Source organism: Cricetulus griseus, chromosome 2 (assembly GCF_003668045.3).
Source record: "Cricetulus griseus strain 17A/GY chromosome 2, alternate assembly CriGri-PICRH-1.0, whole genome shotgun sequence".
In the NCBI taxonomy this organism is placed as follows: Eukaryota; Metazoa; Chordata; class Mammalia; order Rodentia; family Cricetidae; genus Cricetulus; species Cricetulus griseus.
In genome coordinates, this window is record NC_048595.1 from 71,052,198 (window position 1) to 71,074,322 (window position 22,125).

General features: G+C 37.6%; 1 protein-coding gene across 1 annotated transcript in view; it reads left to right on the forward strand.

Moving 5' to 3' along the window:
* Positions 1-22,125, forward strand: part of Ptprd (protein tyrosine phosphatase receptor type D) — a 366,069-nt gene that overhangs the window by 156,603 nt on the left and 187,341 nt on the right.

Below are 22,125 nucleotides of genomic sequence, written 5' to 3' on the forward strand. Positions count from 1 at the left end.
AGTAAACTCCCCATTTTTACCCTAATCAGAGCATTTATTGAATTATCACTCAAAGTCAACTTTTTGTAGATCTTCATTATGCTTGAAATGTTGAAATAATTGCACCTATCAATTTTAAGAAATAGTTGCTAAAAATTCCATGGGAAGCCAGTTAGCAATTTTTATTTGTGGTGAGTGACTTCATTGTCTTTCCTTGGGATGTGTGAGACTTGAATCCAGTTATAATGACAGGATTTTGAGCCCACTTAGTAGGTGTGTCAGACTTATATGCTGATAGTATTTCAAAGTTATAAATGCTGGACCTAGTTTGTAAAGAAAAAAGGAAGAAAAATGAAAATTAAAATGAGACTTCAATTATAATCTGTTATACCTGATAGTAAGAATGTTTTAAGTGAAAATAAAAAGATGAGTTACAAAAAAAAGATGTAAGTATGAAGTGGAATGGATATATATTATAAACACTTTTCTTTTGAATACCACTTGATATCGAGCACTCCTATAATGCAGAAAATTTCTCACATGGCTCCTGGAATTAAAATAAAAATTTTAATCACAAAATCACATCTGTCTTAAACCCCAAGTCTAAAGAAGTTAAGTTCACTTAATTCAAAGATTACTATTTATTGGAAACATACTATTTGAAATAATTTGTTTTGCAATTAATGAGTAAATACTCAAAAGGAATGTGACATCTGTCTTATGTGCTCTGTAGTCATCTTTCAACATGATGGCATCACATTCCAGGAAAATCATTCAATTGTAATTTTAAGACATACTTGTATATTAAGTAATAGTGAACACACACAATGATATTAACTATGACATATAACCCATGAGCACTCACTATAGCTTTGTAGTAATTATTACTATAACAATTAATTTGAGATAATATATAAAACCCATTATGTGCATATGTCACTCATTTTATTTATTAATCTGCTATTGAATACCTAGCCTGGTTCCATTGCTTGTCTATTGTGAATGGTAGTATAATGAATATGATGTGGAAGTATCTCTGTCATAGATAGAGAGCCCCATGAACTACTCCTGAGTTGTGTAGTGAGGTCATATGATAGCCCTATCTTGAAGTTTTTGCTAGGACTCTATATTATCATTTTTTAAGTTGCTGTAACAGTTTACACTCCCATCAGAAGAGAATAAAGTTTCTTTTGCCCTTAAAAACATAGATAGATAGATAGATAGATAGATAGATAGATAGATAGATAGATAGATAGATAATATTAGCAGACATAGATGATTGGACTTTCAATTTCAAATTCTTGGAAATATAATGGCAATTGGACAGGCATTTTGTTTGTTCCTTTTATCTTCTGATGAGTTCCTGTTGGGTTTTGCTTTTAAACATGGTGCAGCTCAAGCTGGCAGTGCTCTTTGGGTTAGTATTATACTCTCCACTGACTTTAATCTCCTTTTTGATGGCTCACCTCAGGTTAGTGTGAATGAAGACTTGAGTGTAAATCTCATAGATGAAAGTTTTGGGAAAGGTTGCTTCTCTGTGTTCATGCACAGCTTGAAGCAAGTTAACAATTACATCTTTCTTTTTGAAAGATGAGAAAATGGCTCAATATACTAATATTAGAAATTTTTGTCTATTGTCTTAACAGCCTGAGCATTTTTAATGTCTCTTTATTCATCTTTGTAATCTGTTTCACATGGAACTTGTTTTTCACACTACTGTTTAATTCTATTTCCCCTTGAAGGTTATTTTGTTTTCCTTATATGCATGACTTTACAAAGTAAACATTCATACAAGTATTTATCTACCTTCCAAATATATAACTTAAAGAATAAAGTCATCCTGTCATGGTTTTCATTATTTAATAAGGATAACCAGTGATATAATTCTATGGCTCATACTTAGCTTCATTTTCTTTTCTTTTATTTGTTAAGGACTTCTATTTTATATGAAATGGTAAAATAAATGTCTTGGCCTGGTAAATATAAATTATCTTAGTCAAAATACATAAATCATTTTAACCCAGCCTTCCTTCCTTCTTTCCTTCCTTCCTTCCTTCCTTCCTTCCATCCTTCCTTCCTTCCTTCCTTCCTTCCTTCCTTCCTTCCTTCCTTCCTTCCTTCCTTCCTGTCCCGCGTGCTATATGTTCTCGCCGGCAAGAAACATACACACAGGACACTCGGATCCTTCTGCAGGAAAGCTTTAATGCATCTTGAGAGGGGAGAGCATAAGCTTACCAGAGTGGAGACCCTGAACCAAGAATCCCATCCCTTAATAAAGGCTGGCAAGCAGCCGCCTGGGACGTGTTACCCTATGAATGGCTTCAGCTCCCCAGGCCAAATGAGCCGCGGGATAGGCAGAGATCAAAGGAATGGAAATTACCCAGCGCCTGTGAAGTAATTTACATTTGGTGTCTGCAGGCACCATCATTGTAATGGAGAATGCAGGAACGGCTCCCTACATATCCCCCTTTTTTTTATTAATTAATGATAAGGCTTTATATTTTTACAAGCAAATAGGTCACCCATATGTTGAGGGATAGAGGCAGAGGTTGTACCTTCCCAAATCAAACATTAAGACTGTGTACAAGAGTCGCCATCAGGCTGTTAGCTTGACCCGAAGCGCTCTCGACCTGTCCTCTGCCGTTTTTCTGGGAAAGGGAGGCTCGGGCAGGCAACCCTTATGCAGGACAACATGCCTCCCAGAGAAGCCTGCATACTAGGCAACTCTGTGCGATGCCTTTGCTCAACACCCTCATGGGCTGCTCAAACCAGACACTCTACCCTGTGCAATGAGCCTAGGCTCCGGGTGTGCAAGAGCTGTCTGGCCGGCGGCCTATTGCTTAAGCATAGTTAGCCAAATAAGCGCTTGGGCGATAACCATCTTGTCTCTCTTAGTTTTGAGCCTTAAGCTTACATACCAGCCAGAGAAGTAACACCAATCCGCAAACGGCTGCATCAAACAATCCCACCCCCACCCCTTAAGCGATACAATCTCTCCGTCAAGGACAAGAGTTAATCTGGATAACAATAGCAGCTCTCAACTCCCGGGGAGAGGGTGGAGTTTCAACTTTTGAAGGTCCGAAGGGGCTCTTCGGGTGAGTCTTTCTGGGATCCACAGGGGATTCTCTTCATCCTGTGGAAAAACACAATAGCTCCCCTGGATCTTATGAGAATAGGATCCGGGCCTCTCCAAAGACCAGTTAAGATATCTTTCCATTTTACCATTTCCTTGGCCTTTTAGGTTTTGAGGTGAGACGCTTGGCCGTGGTATGGCCCCCAGCATCAATGTTTATGAGGCTTTAAAGCCACAGGCATTCCAGGCCTTTAAGAAGTGTTGAATAACATACATGGCCTTTTCCCCTATCAAAGACTGGGAAAGCCATCTGTAATTTTCTCCGCTCCTCTAATGGTAAGAAGGAGTTGGTACCAAATAATGGGGGTGTTGATGGAAGTACACCCGCTGGATTAACAGGCGATGGCCTCATATTTGCTTTCACTTTTGGCAGCCGATATCTATCGGGGTGGTATCTGTCCTCTTCATATCGTTCTGCCTCCTCCTCTAGCTCTGCTTCTTTGCTAGAGTCTAAAATCTCAGAGTCTGAGCTGCTCAGCTCCAAGGCCTCTAGTTTCATTGTAGGGCAGAGGCTAGGTTTTGAGTCTTTATTTCTCTTAAATTTACCGGGGTGTGACCAGTTATTCCCTATTTTCTCTCCCTCCTTTTTTGTTTCCTTTTTACCTAGCTGAGCTGTTTTCTCTAAAACTTTATCTCTTGAGCTTTTAGAGTCATCAGAGCTATCAAGATTTAAAGTTTTAAACTTATTTACAGAATCATCTAACAAATTATTCACTCCCTTGTCATTAGACATCCCAGGAGGTCCTTTTTTCTTATTTGTTGTTTTTCTTAACAAATTACTCACTCCCTTGTCACTAGACATCCCGGGAGGTCCTTTTTCCTTATATTTTATTGTTGGGCGCACCCCATCTCTCACCACATTCGGTTTCTGACATGTAATTCTGGACTTCTTTATGATTGTTACAACAGTGAGAAAGGTCAAAATAGCTCCTAGTAAAAGCACAGAAGCCTCTACATTAACCTCCCAAAATAGCAACATTCCCAAGCCAAAGTCCAGAAAAAACATACCTCTCCGAATTTACCATCCTGCAGTTCTGAATCCGCCCCGTTAGAGGGGTCTCCGCAATGCCAGCGATGTTAAGTTCCCGGGTTTCAGCACCAGATGTCCCGCGCGCTATATGTTCTCGCCGGCAAGAAACATACACACAGGACACTCGGATCCTTCTGCAGGAAAGCTTTAATGCATCTTGAGAGGGGAGAGCATAAGCTTACCAGAGTGGAGACCCTGATCCAAGAATCCCATCCCTTAATAAAGGCTGGCAAGCAGCCGCCTGGGACGTGTTACCCTATGAATGGCTTCAGCTCCTCAGGCCAAATGAGCCACGGGATAGGCAGAGATCAAAGGAATGGAAATTACCCAGCGCCTGTGAAGTAATTTACATTTGATGTCTGCAGGCACCATCATTGTAATGGAGAATGCAGGAACGGTTCCCTACACCTTCCTTCCCTCCCTCCCTGCCTCCCTCTTTCCTTTCCTCATTCCTCCTTCCCTTCCCTCCTTCCTTTCTGTAATATGGTGATTTTCCTGTGTTTTCAGGATGGTCTCTGACCTCAAGCCCCTTGTGGCTCTACCTTATGAATTCTGAGATTATAGTTGTACATCACAGTGCTTGACTTATCACTTCCTGTTTCTCTTGTATATTATTTCTTCTTCAGTTTTAAGTTTTTATCAATTAACTTTGTTGCTTGAAAATTTTTATGCATGTATAATCTGGTTACTCTTACCCTCTCTTATCTCCCTCCTACCTGTCAGCCCCCTCTGCTGCATGCCCCTTTCCCACACATTTGTCCTTTTGTTTTGTTGTTGACCCAGTGAATTTAAGGACGGTTATCTGAGCCCACCAGTGAGTGGACTACAGAAAACAATGACTCTGGTTCTTTTAGCATACATCAGCAGCCTATTGGTTCAGCAATAAAGGGCAGAGCCATGTGAGCCTACCCCATCTATGCCTATTGGCAATCCCATCATGTAAGCCCAGTGCAGGCAGTAACCTCTGCTGTAAATTCAGGATTGCAACAGCCATATCATGCCCAAAAGATGGTGCTTTGGTGCTCTTCTCCCTATCTCCTGGTTCCTACATTCTTTCTGTTTCCTGTTCAAGATGTTCTGCGAGTCTCAGGGGAAAATGTTCTTTAGTGCTGGGCAATCAACACTTTCTTATTTACAGCAGCTTGAATATCCATGAATCTCTCCAATATTTAAATTAACATAGTTAAGAACAGATTTCCTTAGGGAATTTCCCCACATACTTAGTTTTGGGTGATTGCCTGTCACCATATGCTTCCCCCCACATCTCTATGCCCTCAGGCCCACCTGTGCCTCCTTTTCCCTAGAGTTTTCCTCTCTACTTTCAAATCACATGTGTTGCATTGCCCTCCATGTCCTCTCCTGTAGTCTCCTCCATCTTCATAGTCCCTTTGCAAGTTTTCTGATTTCTACATATGCTCACTTGTATAGGAATATTTAGAAACTAGATCCACATATCAAAGAATGTATGATATTTTTCTTTCCAACCCTGGCTTGTTTGACTAAATGTAATATTTAACACTTCCGTCCATGTTTCTGCAAATTGTATAACCTCATTTTTCTTTAGTGCTAATTAAAATTCCATTGTGTATGTGTACCAAGTTTTTATTATCTGTTCATCTATTGATGGACATCTTGGTTGACTTCAGTTTCTTACTATCATTAATAGAGCAGCAATAGACATGCATGTGCATGTATGTCTGCTGTGGAATGATTTATCTCGATCATTTGGTGGTGGTTCTATGTTTTAGCTATTTGAGATACATCAGAACCATTTCCACAGTGGCTGCACCAGCTTCTACTTGTAGCATCTTTGAAGAAGCTTTCTTCTTTCTCTACATCCTTAAGTGTATATGTTACCTTCTTTTTCTATTTAATAAAAGCCATTCTAACTGGAGTGAGATGGAATCTCAAAGTAATTTGAATTTGCATTTCCACATTGTTAGGGTTGTTGAACATGCTTGTAAATAAGAATTGGTCATTTGTATTTCTATTGAGAACTGTAGGTTGGCCTATATGTTTTTTGCTTGGTTTTGAGGGAGAGAATAATTTTTCAGTTTTTTATACATTCTTGGTATTAACTTCTTATCTGAAGTATATCTGACCAAAACTTTCTTTTATTCTGCAGGCTGTGTATTTTCTTCAATGATAGTTTCTTTTGCTGTGAAAATACTTTTAATTTTCAACTACTCCTCTGTGTTAATCCCTTGGGCATCTTCTGTGCTATTGGGGCTATTTTCAGAATATCTGTGTCTATGCCCTATGTCCTAACATTGCCTCTCTATATTTTCTTTCAGCAGTCTCAACATTTGGTATTTTAAATTGAGGCAACTGTTTTAAACTGAATTTATTTTTTTATATAAAATGGGTGATGGAGATCTAATTTCTTTCTTCTTAAAATTTTTAAATAGTTTTGAGATAACTATTGAGTAGGCTTTTAACTACTGCATGTTCATCATACATTTGTCAAAAAGAAGGTGCGCACAGTTCATAGGTTTGCTCCTGGTCCTCTATTGAAGGAGAGAACAGTCTTCTTCAACTTGTTCGCTGACCTCCACAAGGGCAGCACTGTGTGCATGTATGCATGACATGGACATAGACACACACACACACACACACACACACACACACACACACACACACACACATACAACCATGTTTTTAAAAAGTAGAGAGTGGGAAATTAAAGAGCTACCAATCTGTACCATAAAAAATAGTAAAATAATTAATGACTTATAGGAAGGTATCTTTTTCAACCAACTTGAAAAGCCTGTGAAAATTAACATATAACATGTATCTGTAATCAGTCACTCACAATGGCAGCCCCTTAGGAACTGAAAGAGATCATGTATATATGAGGCAATAAAGAAAAGAGTTAATCATTTTAGAATAGTTAGCTAAAGGGTGACCTTGGATTCAGAGCACTTGATCTGCACAGCCCTCTCCTTCTGAAAACTCATGTGATAAAGTTTATGGAGGTTATCACCCTGCTAAATACCATCATGTGTTTTATCAGAATGTCATTGTTTTGTTCAGAACCATTCTTATGTCCCAGAGTCCATAAATGTTTCTGGTGAGAAGCTTTACAGTTAAGAGTTTCCTTTGATTGAAATCCCCAGATCAAAACAGCACTTTTGATACAGTCAAAAGGGACACTGTAGTCTTGGTGCCCCTAGACAATTTTACCACAAGTTAAATAGAACACTGAGAAGTCAGTTGATCCAAGCATGTCACTATATGTACCATTGAGAGAACTGAATGTGCCTATTAATATAAATACTATCTATCCTTCCAGGAAATAGACATTTTAAAGAAAGAAATTACTTCTGGGGCATGAAAGAAGGTGAAATAGACACTGTGCACATTTGCTTGCTTTGATCTATGACTCATTGCATTTTCCCAGAGAACAGAAGAAATAAATATGTAAGAGCTAGTATTCTGTATGCTACAATATTCTTTCATCTCTTTTGCATTAAGATGTACCAGTGTGGCTTCATTTAAGGGAACTTTCTCTAGATTGCCATGAACATGTCCTGAGAAAACCGATTCGGCTTTGAAGGAAAGCTGATACATCGGCATGCTAATGTATATACATGTATGCATTTGCATTAGTTTATGTAGTCACATAGACACATATTAGTATACACATTAATGTTCTCTGACTTAAGTGAAAACTGAAGTAAAAACCTAGCTGCCATATTCAAAGGAACAGTTTTGTTAGGAACCAAGCAAACTATCCTTGATTGTGTCCCATGGGTTCTGTGTGGACATCCAGGAAACCTGAAGCCTCGCTTTTTAGCTCTGGTGACACACACTTGCCATTAGGAAAAACAAATGGGCTATGGCTTCTTTTTGCTGGGTAAATATGTTTTGCTTCTGAGTTTATTCTTGAAACCCTATAAAATTGGCCCAGTTGATTATAATTTCCCATGCAGCCCATCATGAATTATCTACAAAGCTACAGAGCATATTACTTTATCTTTATATTTTAACAACATACACTTCAATAGCCCTTTGACTTTATGACTCTGGCTGAAATACATGCCCTTCCTTTAGTGAATGCTCACACATTATTTACTCAGCAGCCTCATAGCTATCATCACCAAGCAATTGAAGGAACATCAATCTTGCAGTAAACATAAGAACAATCCTCTCATGCTGTGGGGAGAGCAGCGGGATATGTTAGCTTTCTTTGTTAGTAAATTCAAGACAGGAATAACTTTCTTCTCTTGTCAAGTTTCTGTCACTTTGTTAAGAATTAGAGAATGCATGTTTCCTAAATTTATAACAATATGTCAGTCTATTACAACTAAATGAATATGAACAACTCTGGGTTGTTTTTAATATGTAAGAGAGAGGTTCATTGCGTTGCTTTATCATCTTATCATTGGAAACTTGTATTTCTTTAATTGGCATGTCATATATTAAAATGTGACAGTCATGAATTATTTATAAGGAGATTTTTAATGCTGTGTCTTTAGAGGAGTACGATTCAAGCCATTCTCCTTTTTATTCAAGAAGCCATTGACTGTCATGCTCTAATACTTTATGGATTTTTCCCCCCTTGGGTTGGAAAGAAACTTTGCTGGCATGTTCAGCTCTCCTCAGAGTACTAGATGGATGGAGCTATATGTAAATGCATGGATATCTTCATTGAACTTTGGTCAGATACCCAAGGAAGGAGATTTTATCCTTCACCAAAACAAAGTACTTAAGGATACACAAGGGTTAATACACTCACCTCGCCTGCCAATTCTTGAGGTGAAGGTGGTCCCATTATCCACTTGGTTGATACTTGCTTTGATTGGAAGAAAGATCTTCAAATGTTTCTGGGTAGACAGAAAACTAACACAGTGGCTTATCTAATTCTTTCTCTAATAAATGGTTAACCATAAACAGAATTGTTTCATTAAAAAAAGTATTTTTTCTACTTTTCTTTTCACATGTTGAATGGTCTTTTGAATTTTCTACCTTCTCAACATTAGGTTGGAAGTTAAAATATTATGTATTTCCAGACCTAATGTGTTTTTTCTGTCATTGTCATTATTTCAAATGTGTCTGGTGTTAAACTATGACCTCAAAGGGTGCAGTGTGATGTCTAAAGGACCACAGAAGGAATATCTGCTTAGGAATATCTTTCAAATAGAACAGAGTTGCATGAGTGCATCTCACTACCCAGAAGACTTAGAAATAAACACCATAAAATTGAGATTTTTAGTAAGATCTAGTGTTTTTTTGAAATTTAACTTATGATATTATTGGGAAATTTTCATAGGGTTCCACCCCTAGAAAAAGAACTACAAACAACTAATGACTGCTTGGAAAATTCACTTCTCCCAGGGATGAGCTCCCTCTTTGATGTACAATCCCAAGTGGCCAGCCTTGAAACATATATACATCAACACCAAAAATGGACTAAAATGGTTATATTTTTATATATTTGTGTATACACATGTATACATTCACACATAGGTATACACATATGTAACAATAATAATCAAAGAAAAAGCTTATCAATTTGAGAGTGATGGGTATGAGGGGTTTCCTGGAGGATAACTAGGAAGGCTGAAAGGGAGAAAAGGGAGGGGTAAGAGATATAAGTTTATTTCAGCTAAAAACATATTTTAAAAATTTTATAAAGGGATAGATGGGAAGAAAGATCATATTACTTCACTTAACTTACTGAATGTGGTTTAGATTTTGAAACGATCCTAGTTGTCTTAACTCAAGTAGCTTTAACTGTCTCCAAGTCTTTAGTTCTGAATTGTCTGTTCAGACTTCCATTAATATTTCTGATCTGGAGAGTTTTGAAAATATGATCTGATATCTATTCCAGATTACATTTGGGAATGTCTATGCAGAGTTCCATTGGAAGTGGTATTATTTTTTCTTATCATATATATCGTTGGTTTGTCCCATTCCTAATATTGATAAATTAGATTTCCTGATTAAGTTTGTTTCTGTGAGTCTTCTCCATTGAAAAACTACTAACATTTCCTTTATATTGAATACATTCTGTTTGAAAAATATTTTGAGATATACAATTACAACTATACCACCCAAAATAACTCATTTTATGCATTCATTTACACAGCTATCAGTCACTTTAGTCAACGTGATAAAATTTATCATGGCAAATACTTCATTGACAATCAGATTGACCCACATTTAGCTCCATCTGTAGTTTTGACATGTTTTCATCATTTCTTTTGTGTGTGTGTACTTCCTTGTTCCATGTATAACTTTTTCTTTCCTTGTTCCAGTCATGACTGAATTTGCCACCACCTCCCCAAGATGCTCTGTTTTCCTTTATTAGAGGATAGTAGGTGTGACCATTGCTACTCGGTATTGCTTTTCCTGACCTCTTGCTTTACACAGTTCAGAAGTGTGTATGGTTGGTTAATGTAAAGGGCTTATTTAGGTATCCTCATTAACAGTTGCATTAATTTCTGCATCTATTTGTATATATTGAAAACTGTTTGTATCCCAGTACTTCAGTTGCTACTAAAAATTATACATTTCATTCTGGTTTTCTTTTAAATAAAACTCTTGATGGTTTAAAGAAACATCCTTTGTCTATAGTCAAAATGTCATTAACAATCAGGACAGGTGGCTTTTGCAGCTTTGATTTTAAACTTGTTTAAATTAAAATAGTGCATAATGGAAATTGAAGGCAAAAGTCCAGCCTCGTTGTGAACATTTCTGTCCTTTCTGTCTGTTATTGTTCTTCCAACAACAAAGCATAAACAAAAAAAAATTATCACAATTTTGAATTACAGCTGTGCTTTTTAAAAATATAGTAATGATTTAATATAAATCTCTAGTATGGATTTTATTTTAGCACTCAGAGTAAAATTTGAACATGGGGCTTGGGCATTGTTTTTTATGGAACATACATGTTAGTAAATATAAATTGTTATAAAGCACACTTTTTTAAGTAAGTTAACAATAATTTTGTTATTTTAATGAGATCCTCATATTCTAGAAGTGACGGCAAGCATCACTATAATTCCTGTATTTTTTCAGTGTCCACTAAAGTATTGATAATATTGTTAGGTAGGGAAGTTGGGAAATTTTTATTCTTTTAATTTTCCTATTTCATTTGAATTTATCACAAAAGAATGACTGTTGGCTAAAGCCTAACCTAATATTGGTATGAGCTACTGACTTATTGCAATATAAAATTGCAACCACCACACTCAAAGAATAACCCATTCTAACTGGGACTGGTGTTCTGTTATGCAAACATTATTTTGCAATTTGTGGGATAATTGCATATATTACTTCTAAGCAAGTTTTTCATTGACAAATTGCCATGTGAAGAGTATTTCATAAAATGGAACTTTGCTCTCAAATGCCGTGTGCACATCTGCTTCTACACACATTTTTAGTAGCTACTGTTGTTGAAGTTTCTATCAGTTTATCAATATCGACTTTTCTATTATTATTATTTACATTTATCCAGTGTCTCTCTCTCTGTGTATGTATGTATGTATATATGTGCATGTATATAATTGCACACATACCATCATATATGTGGAGACCTTTGGAAAGTTTGTAGAAGTCTTCTTTATTTCTAGTGTGTAGTTTTTCAGGTTTTGAATTTGGGCCATATATCTTGGAGATAAGCAACTTAATCTTCTGAGCCATCTTATCATCTCAAAATCTTCTTTATTCATATTTGGCACAATCACACAAAAACACCAATAAGAACAAAAACCATTGCTAATTTATTAATACAGTAAATGTTCTTAACAAGAAAAGAGGACTTTCTAATAATTATTCATTGCATCTCACTCATTATCAGTCTTAAGGACAGGCATTTAAAATATTTATTAAGTAATCAACTTGAAATTTCATTCATGACTGGGCATCTTTCTTCCCCCATGGGAGACTAGTGCCTTATAGTTACGAACTACTTTATTTATATGATTTTCTTAATTTCATTCATTAAGCATCATTTTGATAGTGGCTCAGTACTTCAACTTTATTAGAAAACAGATTTTGTTGTTATTTTCACTTTTAGAATTGCCGATTTTTTAATAATGTGGTCATGATGTCAATGCAGTGAATATGATTCCCTGCTGTCTTGTAGAAGGCTGAAAAGGACAGCCTTGTTTACATAGGTCTCCTGAAGAAGAGAATAACGAATGATACATCTCCCCCTTCCAAGTCTATATTTTGGAATGAAAATAGTTCCTGTTTGGAGGAACTATTGTGGCTTATACTGGAATATAATGGCTTGAAGCACATTGGTGTTTAGCAATGCTGCAAAAATTCCCGTCTTCTATCCTGTGATACTGTGATCTGTTTCCTCAGGAAGACACAGCTAGTCATAAGTAGAGATTCCCGTGTAGCTAAAGTAACAGCATTAATGTGCTTTTTCTGCTTACATACGGTTTTCAGACCTGTAGACTGTTTACAAAGAGTGTCTGTCATTTTAGTGTCTGGTCACAGCAGAGATCACCCCATCTACTACCCTCTTCCTATAGTTAATCAGATGTTAAACAAAGCTCAAAGATAAACACATAATGAATTTGAGCTCCCTATGCAGTGTACTTGATAGTTCTCATGTGTTTCATGTTCTTCTATTTCTCATATATATTTTACTTCATCTCTGCCTAAAACCAATGGTAACTGAATAAGCAACAATGGATACATGTCTAAAGAAGAATGTTTGAAGTATAAGAATTAAAAAGAAATTCAGTGTCACATGCAATGTGATGGTAATGTGTACTGTTTTATGCTGAAATCATAAAATATGCCCAAGTATTCTGGTTTCCTTTGTGCTTTCCATATTGTGCGGGCACAGAGTAAAAGGCCATCACTATTCATGATGCATGTTTATTTCATGAGAAACAGTTGGCATGGAAGAAATACAATAAAGTTGAAATTGAATAAAAAACACAGACAATCTAGAACGTAAAGACTTTAACATTTGCTGTTGGTTTGACATAAAACAAATAAGTTAATTTTGAAGACTGATTAATGTTCATAGAAAATGGACATAGAGACACCACTCTTGTCATAATTAAGCTGCCTACAAAGGCTCAGGTTTTAGAGTTTTAGAGTTATAGAGCATCATAGTACTCAGTAGGGTAAGTATTGTCTCACTGGTCCAGTATTCTATGCTTGCTAATTTCTGCAAGGCATGAAATATATATTTAACTGAATATTAATGGAAAGTTATATTAACCTATGGCAATATAGTGCAGGTATGTGTCTTAATTTATCTCATTTTGTATAATCATATGTTTTATGAATTGGAAGGTTTTTAAAGAACAGAACAAATGTCTCTTATTTTATGACTTTATTAAAAAAAAAAAAAAGGAAAACCCCTTTGCTGGGCCACCAGGATGTACTAAAGAACATTTACCACTGTAGCCAGCTTCCTGAATTTGTATTAGATTCTACATGGTTGGTGGAATAACAACACCAATACACATGCCTTTAGCCTGCATGCATGTGCTGTGACATTTATAGCACAGACACATGCTCATAAATAGGTAAACAGAAAAAATATAATTTTACTTTAAAAAGCCTCTTTTAGGTACATGCTGTCAGTGTTTATACTTCTGCCTAGTATGTGTGATTCCCTAGCTTCATTTCCTAATACCACAATGAATAAATAATAATAAGTGAGTGTATAAATAAATAAACAAACAAACAGCTATATTAGAGATCTCCATATGACTTACTCCTAAGGAATACTTGCTTCCACTTTTTTGAATAATAGAAGCCTCACGATATAAATAAAATAATTTGGTTTTAGAATTTGTAGTCAATTGTAACACAGTGTCTCAGATATGTCTATGTTTGAAATCTGTTTGTGGAGCAGTCATCTGGCAGTATAGTTTTCTTTCATTTATACTGCAGTTCATGTTGTTCAGAGATGGAAGAAGAGCTTGGGCTCTGTGGAGGTTTGGAGAGGGCTCTGCTCTCTAAACAGACCTGACCATAGTTTATGCCTTTGCCCCTGACAGGTGTGCATTGTTTTCTGCCTTTCAGTTCATGATTGCACTTTTATTGTTTCAAACATTTGAGTCACATGCTTCTATTCTTTGCACTACTACTGGAGCTTGGCTAGTATGTAACGTTAGTAGATTCAAGGCACTGACATCAGGCAGTGCTGGCTCACCGTATCTGTTATCTCACTCTGTCCTCCTTCCTGGCACCTGGAGACTATTACTGTTCTTTAAGTTTATCACTGCTTTAAACAGTAATTAAATCATACAATATAGAGATTACTATATGCTTCAGTTCCTGGGTCAGTATGGCACAAACGAGGCTATCAATAAATATCTACACAATGAATGGTACCTTTTGCTGAGCATCTAGGAAGTGTAAAAGTTCAAATGCTCTTTTTCTTCTCTTTGCTAATGTGACTTCCATAATATATTATAGCCTTATTTGATCATTATTTATTTTAACATTTCAAAGAGTGTCTATATTTCTTCTCATGTATAAAAATTCAGTAACTTATATACTAGACGAAATAGTATATGTTTCTCTGTCAAGTAAAGGTATCTCCAGCCCCTCTCTCTTAAATAAATATTGGTGGAGCATACATATTCACACACAAGCTTTTAGTGCTTTTGTTTTAAAAAGCAGTATGTTATCAAAATTGCCAATGTAACTTTTTCTTCATTTTCTTTTCTTCCTCTTTCGCTCCTCCTCCCTGATTCCCCTCAGTCCATCTTCCCTCGTTTTCTTCTTCATCTTTGTCCTTTGCAAGGTACAACCTTATGATCATCCTGACACAGCCTCTTGAGGGGTGAAATTAGAGGTGTGGTCCACAATATCCAGATCTTTGTTGTATAATAACCAAAACCTCCTCCAGCTCAATCTTCCCACCTTTGAGAGAGATAAAATTCACTTCGGTTGTCTATAAGATTCTTATGTATTCTGAATGCCATATGATGCTCATTAATACAGAGGCCATTGTTCCTGTCAGTTAAGTGGATGCCATGTTTGCCTCACATACATGTGGTTTATTCACTCATTTTCAATTTGTCATGAGTTTGAATACCAGAAACTGCATTATTCTCTATGTGGGATAATAGTAAATCTAAGTGCAGCTGCTTCTCAGTAGCACTGTGTTTATGTTTGGTCATGCTGCTCTAGTTTTAATTTTTAGAAGCTCACAACCAATTCATGGAGGGATGTCTCCCATAAAAAAGAAGTAGGAATATATATATATATATATATATATATATATATATATATATATATATATAATTTAAATTATAAACAATCGTATTTTAAATATCAATCACAGTTCCCTCTCCCTCTCATCCTCCCATACTCCCCAATGACCCCCCCATCGCATTGCCTATCCACTTAGGTCTTGCATGAGGGATGATCAAAATCTGTCAAGTCCAGCCAGGCGGTGGTGGCAGGCCTTTAGTCCCAGAACTTGGGAGGCAGAGGCAGGCGGATCTCTGTGAGTTCAAGACCAGCCTGGTCTACAAGAGCTAGTTCCAGGACAGCCTCCAAAGCCACAGAGAAACCCTGTCTCAAAAAACCAAAAAAAGAAAAAAATCTGTCAAATCCTCCCCTGTGTATCTAGGCTAAGAGAGTATCCCTCCATGGGAAATGGGCTCCCGAAGTCCATTCATTGGCTAGGGATACATCCTGATTCCACTGTCAGAGGCCCCATAGACTGCCCAGTGCTCCTAACTGACACCCACATTCAGGGGCCTGGTTTGGTCCTATGCTGGTTCCCCAGCTGTCAGACTGGGTCCATGAGTTCCCACTTTCTCAGATCAGGTGTTTCTGTGGGTTTTCCAAGTATGGACTTGACTCCTTTGTTTGTCACTCCTCCCTCTCTGAAACTGGATCCCAGGAGTTTGGCTCAGTGCTTGGTTGTGGATCTCTGCTTCTGCTTCCATCAGCTATTGATTGAAGGCTCATGTTTGTTTTTCTGTGACTGAGTTATCTCACTTAGGATGATTTCTTCTAGTTCCATCCATTTGCCTGCAAATTTCAAGAAAGACAAAGATGAACACGGAGAAGAAGAAGAGAAGGAGAAAAAGAAGAAGAAGAAGAAGAAGAAGAAGAAGAAGAAGAAGAAGAAGAAGAAGAAGAAGAAGAAGAAGAAGAAGAAGAACTGTTTGATTGGTGCTTCTCCTGCATCAGTTTGAGTTAAGGAACCACCACAGTGGATGTCTCTAAGTATCAGAATTGTCTACACACTTAAGTAACTTAGTTAGGAAACAGTCATGGAATGGAGAGCTGTCCGATGAGCTGGAATGTCCACTCCTGCTCAGTATACTTCTAGAGAATGCAGAAGGACATTCTTCACAGAGAGACAAAAAGAGAATCACAAATGTACTGAGAATGGAGAACAGTTTAACAAAGGGTCAGGGATCACACCTTCCAGGAAAATACAAATTCTTTCTGAGAAAATACTGAAGTGGCTGATACAATGCCCCAAACATGTCAGGTTATATGTGGTTCTGAAGGAAAGAAGGAACACAAAGTCCCCACCTTACATGACTTCTTGAGTTTATGCATCTAACAATTGCAGTAATGTGGTTCTTGTTCTGCAACCACAGATGTGAATTCTGAGGACAAATTATCTGTGAAAAGAAGCTTCTCATATCTTGTCTAAGATGATGCTTTTGCTTTATTGTAACACCACTCATCTTAGTTACTATCCTATTGCTGTACTAAGATACCATGATCAAGACAACTTTGGACTTAGGGTTCCAGATAGTTAGAATCAATGATGGTAGAGATAAGGCATGGTGGCAGGAACAATTAAGAGGTCACACTTAAACCCCCAGGGCAAGGAAGAAACCTCGAATCCCACCTCTTTTGACAGACCTCCTCCAACAATGCAAAGAATTCTACCAACTGGGCATCTACCAACAATCATAGATATGAACCTATGTGGTCTGTTCTCACTCAAACCACAACACCACTCTCAAAAAAATCTTTGATTTGTCAAGGAATTCTGAATGTTTGGGGAACTTGAAAAATATGTTGGTATACATGTGAGAAAGAAGACCATTGGTGAAATATCTGGCAAATATTTTTCAAGGACTATGACAAACAGTTCTGTAATAAAAGCTTCTTTAAACTAGAGTAAAAGATCTAGAGCTGGCTACTGCCTAGGAACATGTCTGGTTTAGTGATCTACTATGGAACGCCTTCAAAGGTCACATAGAAGTCCAGGGTTGAGCCTGCAACCTGAGACGTTGGTGGGCTTCAGGGGCCATGCTGCCACCAGAACCATTCCAATCTGAATGGACAGTGCTTTCACTCAGAGCCAGGATTCATCCAAGCCCAAGTTGCTGCCAACAGCCATGTCTTGGTCTGTGATCCAGATGCAACTGTGGTCTCTGGCCTATTTCACCTCAGGGGGGCATAGGAACCATGTGAGATGAAATAACAGGGCCATGCTGAGCTGGCCCTGCCCTTCACTGGCCCAGGGAAACCTGGCCTTGCCTCGTGTTCACTGTAGCAAGAGAGCTGGCCCTGAACCTCACAACCTTCATTGGAGAGCTGTCCCTGGCACTTGGGAGAGATGGCCCCACTCTTCGACTCAGGCCAGGGTGAACTGACCCTGAGGGAATGGGCATAGGGGAGCTGACTCCACCCCCTTCCCTGAGGCAGGTGGCCCCATTGACTGGCACTGACCAGCTCAGCTACCACCCAGGCCTACAGCTGGGCCTTGGGGTTGGCCCATTCTAGCATCTACCCCATCTAGAACTTGCTGGGACATGTGAAGAGACTGATCCAGTGGAACAATACCCAAAGGATCCCCAAGACTCAGGGCAGCCACAGTATATGCCAGAGGAGTTCAGGTGAGGATGTTGTGATGATTGTGTACCAGAAACCAGAGGCCTTGAAAGATACCAGTGCTTATTGCAACGAAGATTTGCTAGTAAAGCTGGTATGACAAAGGGTGCACTATACGACACATCAAGGGCCCCAATGCCACCAGGACAAATGAAGAGGTTTTGGAGAGGTGGGAAGCAAGGAGAAATGAAGTGTTTGTTTGTTTGGTTTTGTTCTTGTTGTTTGTTTGCTTCCTTGTTTTGTTTTTTGTTTGTGGAGTGGCACTGCAATGGGGGCGGATATAGGGGAACCGGGAGTGGAATTAGGGTGCATGATGTGAAACTTCCAAAGAACTAATAACGAAGTTAAATTTAAAAGAGAAAACAAAAATGAGTGAAAGGCCTAGTCATGTCGATTTCACCCTGCAAAACCTCTGAAAATACTAGGTAATAAGAACTCTTCAAGGCCACCTCAGGAGAACTCTGTGGCCATAGCAGATCTTTTAGACTTCTGTGGTTTCCTTTCAAATAAGAAAGGTTAAATATTTGTGGAATTTGAGTGAAAGTAAAGACCTTCATAAAATTATTTGTGGATGAATGATGAAAGCAATTTAACCCAGAAAATTATGCAATAGCATTCAGCGCTATCCAAAGCATGACTCTCTACAAACAGTGATATCCCTTTTCACACAGATACCTTTCAAGTCCTATTTATGTCGTTAAGTTGGGCCGCAATGGTAAATTAACTCAGCAAAATGCTGACATTCACATTTCCCTTTCTTTAGTGTAACGGAAAGTTTCCTATCAGCATATTTCATTAAGACATAAACAGACTCAGTGCTTGTGCTCTTTTTCCATGCCTGCCACAATCGTGTGTGTGTGTGTGTGTGTGTGTGTGTGTGTGTGTGTGTGTGTGTGTGTGTGTGTGTGTCTGTGTGTGTGTGTGTGTGTGTGTGTGTGTGTGTGTGTCTGTGTGCTTGTGAGCATGATTCACTGAGCACAAGGGTGTAGTCATCTGCCCTTTAATGGCCTCTCAAAGCAGCAGACCAAATGGTTTCCTGAAGGTCAAGTCTGATTTAAATTGTTGATGAATTAGAAGCTAATTCTGCATGATTGAATATTAATACAGAACGGTGATAAGTAAGGCACTTTAAACCTTAATGAGCACATTAATGAATAGGACAAAATGTTTTTCTTCTCACCTCATGTAAAAGTTTAAAAGTGCTAACATGGATGGTTTGTTAATTTTTGATAGCTGCCTTTCCCTAAGAGTGTTTATTTGGTAAGGGTGTTAACGGTACTGATTTGATGCCCAAAGTTTCCTCTGACTTGATAAACTGTCAAAACTTGTGCTATCAAATGGCCAAGGCAGTTTTATATAAATTACTAATAAATATAGAGGATAAAAAAGCAATTAACATCTTCTAAACTACACCCACTGAGATAAGCATTCCAATTAGAAATTTCATTATTTCTACCGTCTATTTTATGTTGAATACTGAGTTTTATTGCCAAATACCTGACAGTCAAGTTGGAAGCAAGCCCCATCTGTCAACTTGTAACAGCTCTGGCTGTTTGAATCTGTTACATTGTGATGGTTCTCATGAAAATTTAATGAAGATAGTAGATTCAAAGAGGTTCTGTGCAAGGAAGGGTGGTGGATAGAATTTAATTACCCTTATTAAGACTAAGAAAGAAATTCTCTTAGCATCCCCTTGTAAATTAATATGCAAGAAATGTATTTTTTGCCATGTACTTGGGTACATGGAAAGGAGGCTTTAGAATGTTCTTCTTGAGCCAAGAATGGAAAGAAAGTAGATGCAAATGTATTAGACTGGTTAGGAGGCCACAAGTCTTTGCTTCAAGATACCTCTAAGATGGGGCCTTCATTCCCATAGATTTCCTAGGGAAGAGCCCTTAGTAAGTGTCTGTGACATACTGCATGGATGAGTCTGACTATTGTCCTGGGTGTTTAGAAATGTGTACATGTGAAAGGGATCAGGAAAGCAATATTAATGTATCTGCATGCAATTGGTAGGGGAAGATGCAGACCTTGTGGAACACAGACCACTCAGAAAACCCAAGATGGAGGTTTAAAATTATTAACCTAACTTGGTTGCCAGAAAATGGAAAATAAAAAATTACATCTAAGATTTTTTTCCAGAAATCTAATTTCTAAATGATGAAGGCAATGCCTGGCTCTTTTGAGCACAAGAGGTGAATTATTTTTATCATTTGAAGCAGTTTGCTGCAAACAGCTGCCAAGTGAAATGTTTAATAATATGTGCAGTTCAGAAGCTATTGATCCTTCTGCTTTTTTATTTTTTGTTTCCTCCAACGACATTAGAACTGTACTGTACATGTAAATGTATTGAAAAAACCTATAAAGACATAAAGCATACCATGATGGAATTCAACTTTTAATTTTTAATTTTGCTTTTGAGATTTCAAAAACCATTTTTAAAGTCCTAACAACTGTATCTGACATTGGCCACTGTAGACCTCTACTTTGTTGAGGATGGACAGGAATTTGAATTTTTGAAGAAACACAGTATGATACTACTTTATCTTTCAACTTAAATGTGCTTGATTTAAATTAATTTACTAATTGCTTGTTTTAATTTTTTATCCATTCAAATCTTCAAAGACCTGGTCTGATAATAAGTTGTCTTTCCTAAATGCAGGTATTAAACTCAAATAGACAGCCTGTCTACCACAGTCTGTATTTTGACTTATTAGCCTATCAGCTCTCTCTTGCAATATACTAGGATTATTCACAAAAACATCCCATTTATTTGTAGCATTTGACATTCTTTCAGGTATCTGAAGAGTCCAGAACTATTATGTTTATCCCTTACCAAAAATTCTTAATCTTGGAAAACGTTGGTATTTAAAATCCTAATTATTATGATGTCAGGATATCTGGGTATAAATAAGACATGATTTACAGGGATAAATGGTAGATTTACCTGCTTGTTGCTCCGGTAGCTTTGGTGAGAAAAAGATTAAATGTGTTCGAAGGAGATTGCAAAAGCTTTTGAAGTAAGTTGATTTCAACGGGGGGGTGGGGGGGAGGGGGCTTTCCATATGGAGGATAGGGACCTGATTTAACAAAGAACTTGGGTAGCCGAGTATTGGAGATGGAATTATACCAAAACTATAGAGAAAAGGCAGAAACAACAGAGAGCCAACTGACCACATGGTAACAGCATCAGAGTGGAGATTCTGCAGTAGAAATTGGAATTGCTACCTATTTAGAAGTCTCAGATGAAATGGACCCTGGAGCTTATAGGAACCAAGAAGTAGCCAGATGTCTCACTTAGGATTTCTCACTGTGTTTGTGCACTTGTGTTTATGTTTACAAGTCCATTTAGAATATGGTGTTTTAGTGGCCATAAGGAATATATATATATTAAATTAATACCATGGCTGATTGGAAGTCAAATGTTTGACAACTGTGTTAATAGAGATGTTACCCACCCAGAGAAAATCTCAAGTAGGGCTAATGTGAAAAATACTTTCTACTTGGCTGGAAGTACTGCCAAGTTAGTTTATTGCTAAGAGCATAGTGTTGAGGGTGTGGTGAGGGTTACCAGTATACAATTTCTCATGATCTATGTCTAGAGAAATTTCAATATGGTAGGGAGAATTTATCTTTAAGTGGGTTAGAGATTCAAAATGTAGGAGTCACCTCTTTTAAATTACAAGACTTTTGAAAAATATTCTCTCATTGTAAAGAATAAGAATACATATTGTGTTAGTAATCAGGAATTCCTTCTTTTTCTTTGGCAAAAAAATAACTCTCGATTTTCTGATTAATTGAAATTCCTTATGAAGAATTCATCCTGAGCCAGGCATTGGTGGCGAATGCCTTTAGTCCCAGCACTGGGGAGGCAGAGGCAGGTGGATCTCTGTGAGTTCAAGACCAGCCTGGTCTACAAGAGCTAGTGGCAGGACAGGCACCAAAGCCACAGTGAAACCCTGTCTTGGAAAACCAAAAAAAAAAAAAAAAAAAAAAGAATTCATCCTGGTTGAACCACATGCTTCTTGGAAAAAAAAATCCATATGGTCATAGTGTCATAGTTATCTTAATGTTTAAGGAGGCCTAGTGCCAGAACACACATACACACACAAACACACACACACATACACAGAGAGAGAGAGAAAAGAAGATCAAATTCCTTTTATAAAATGGTCTAGCA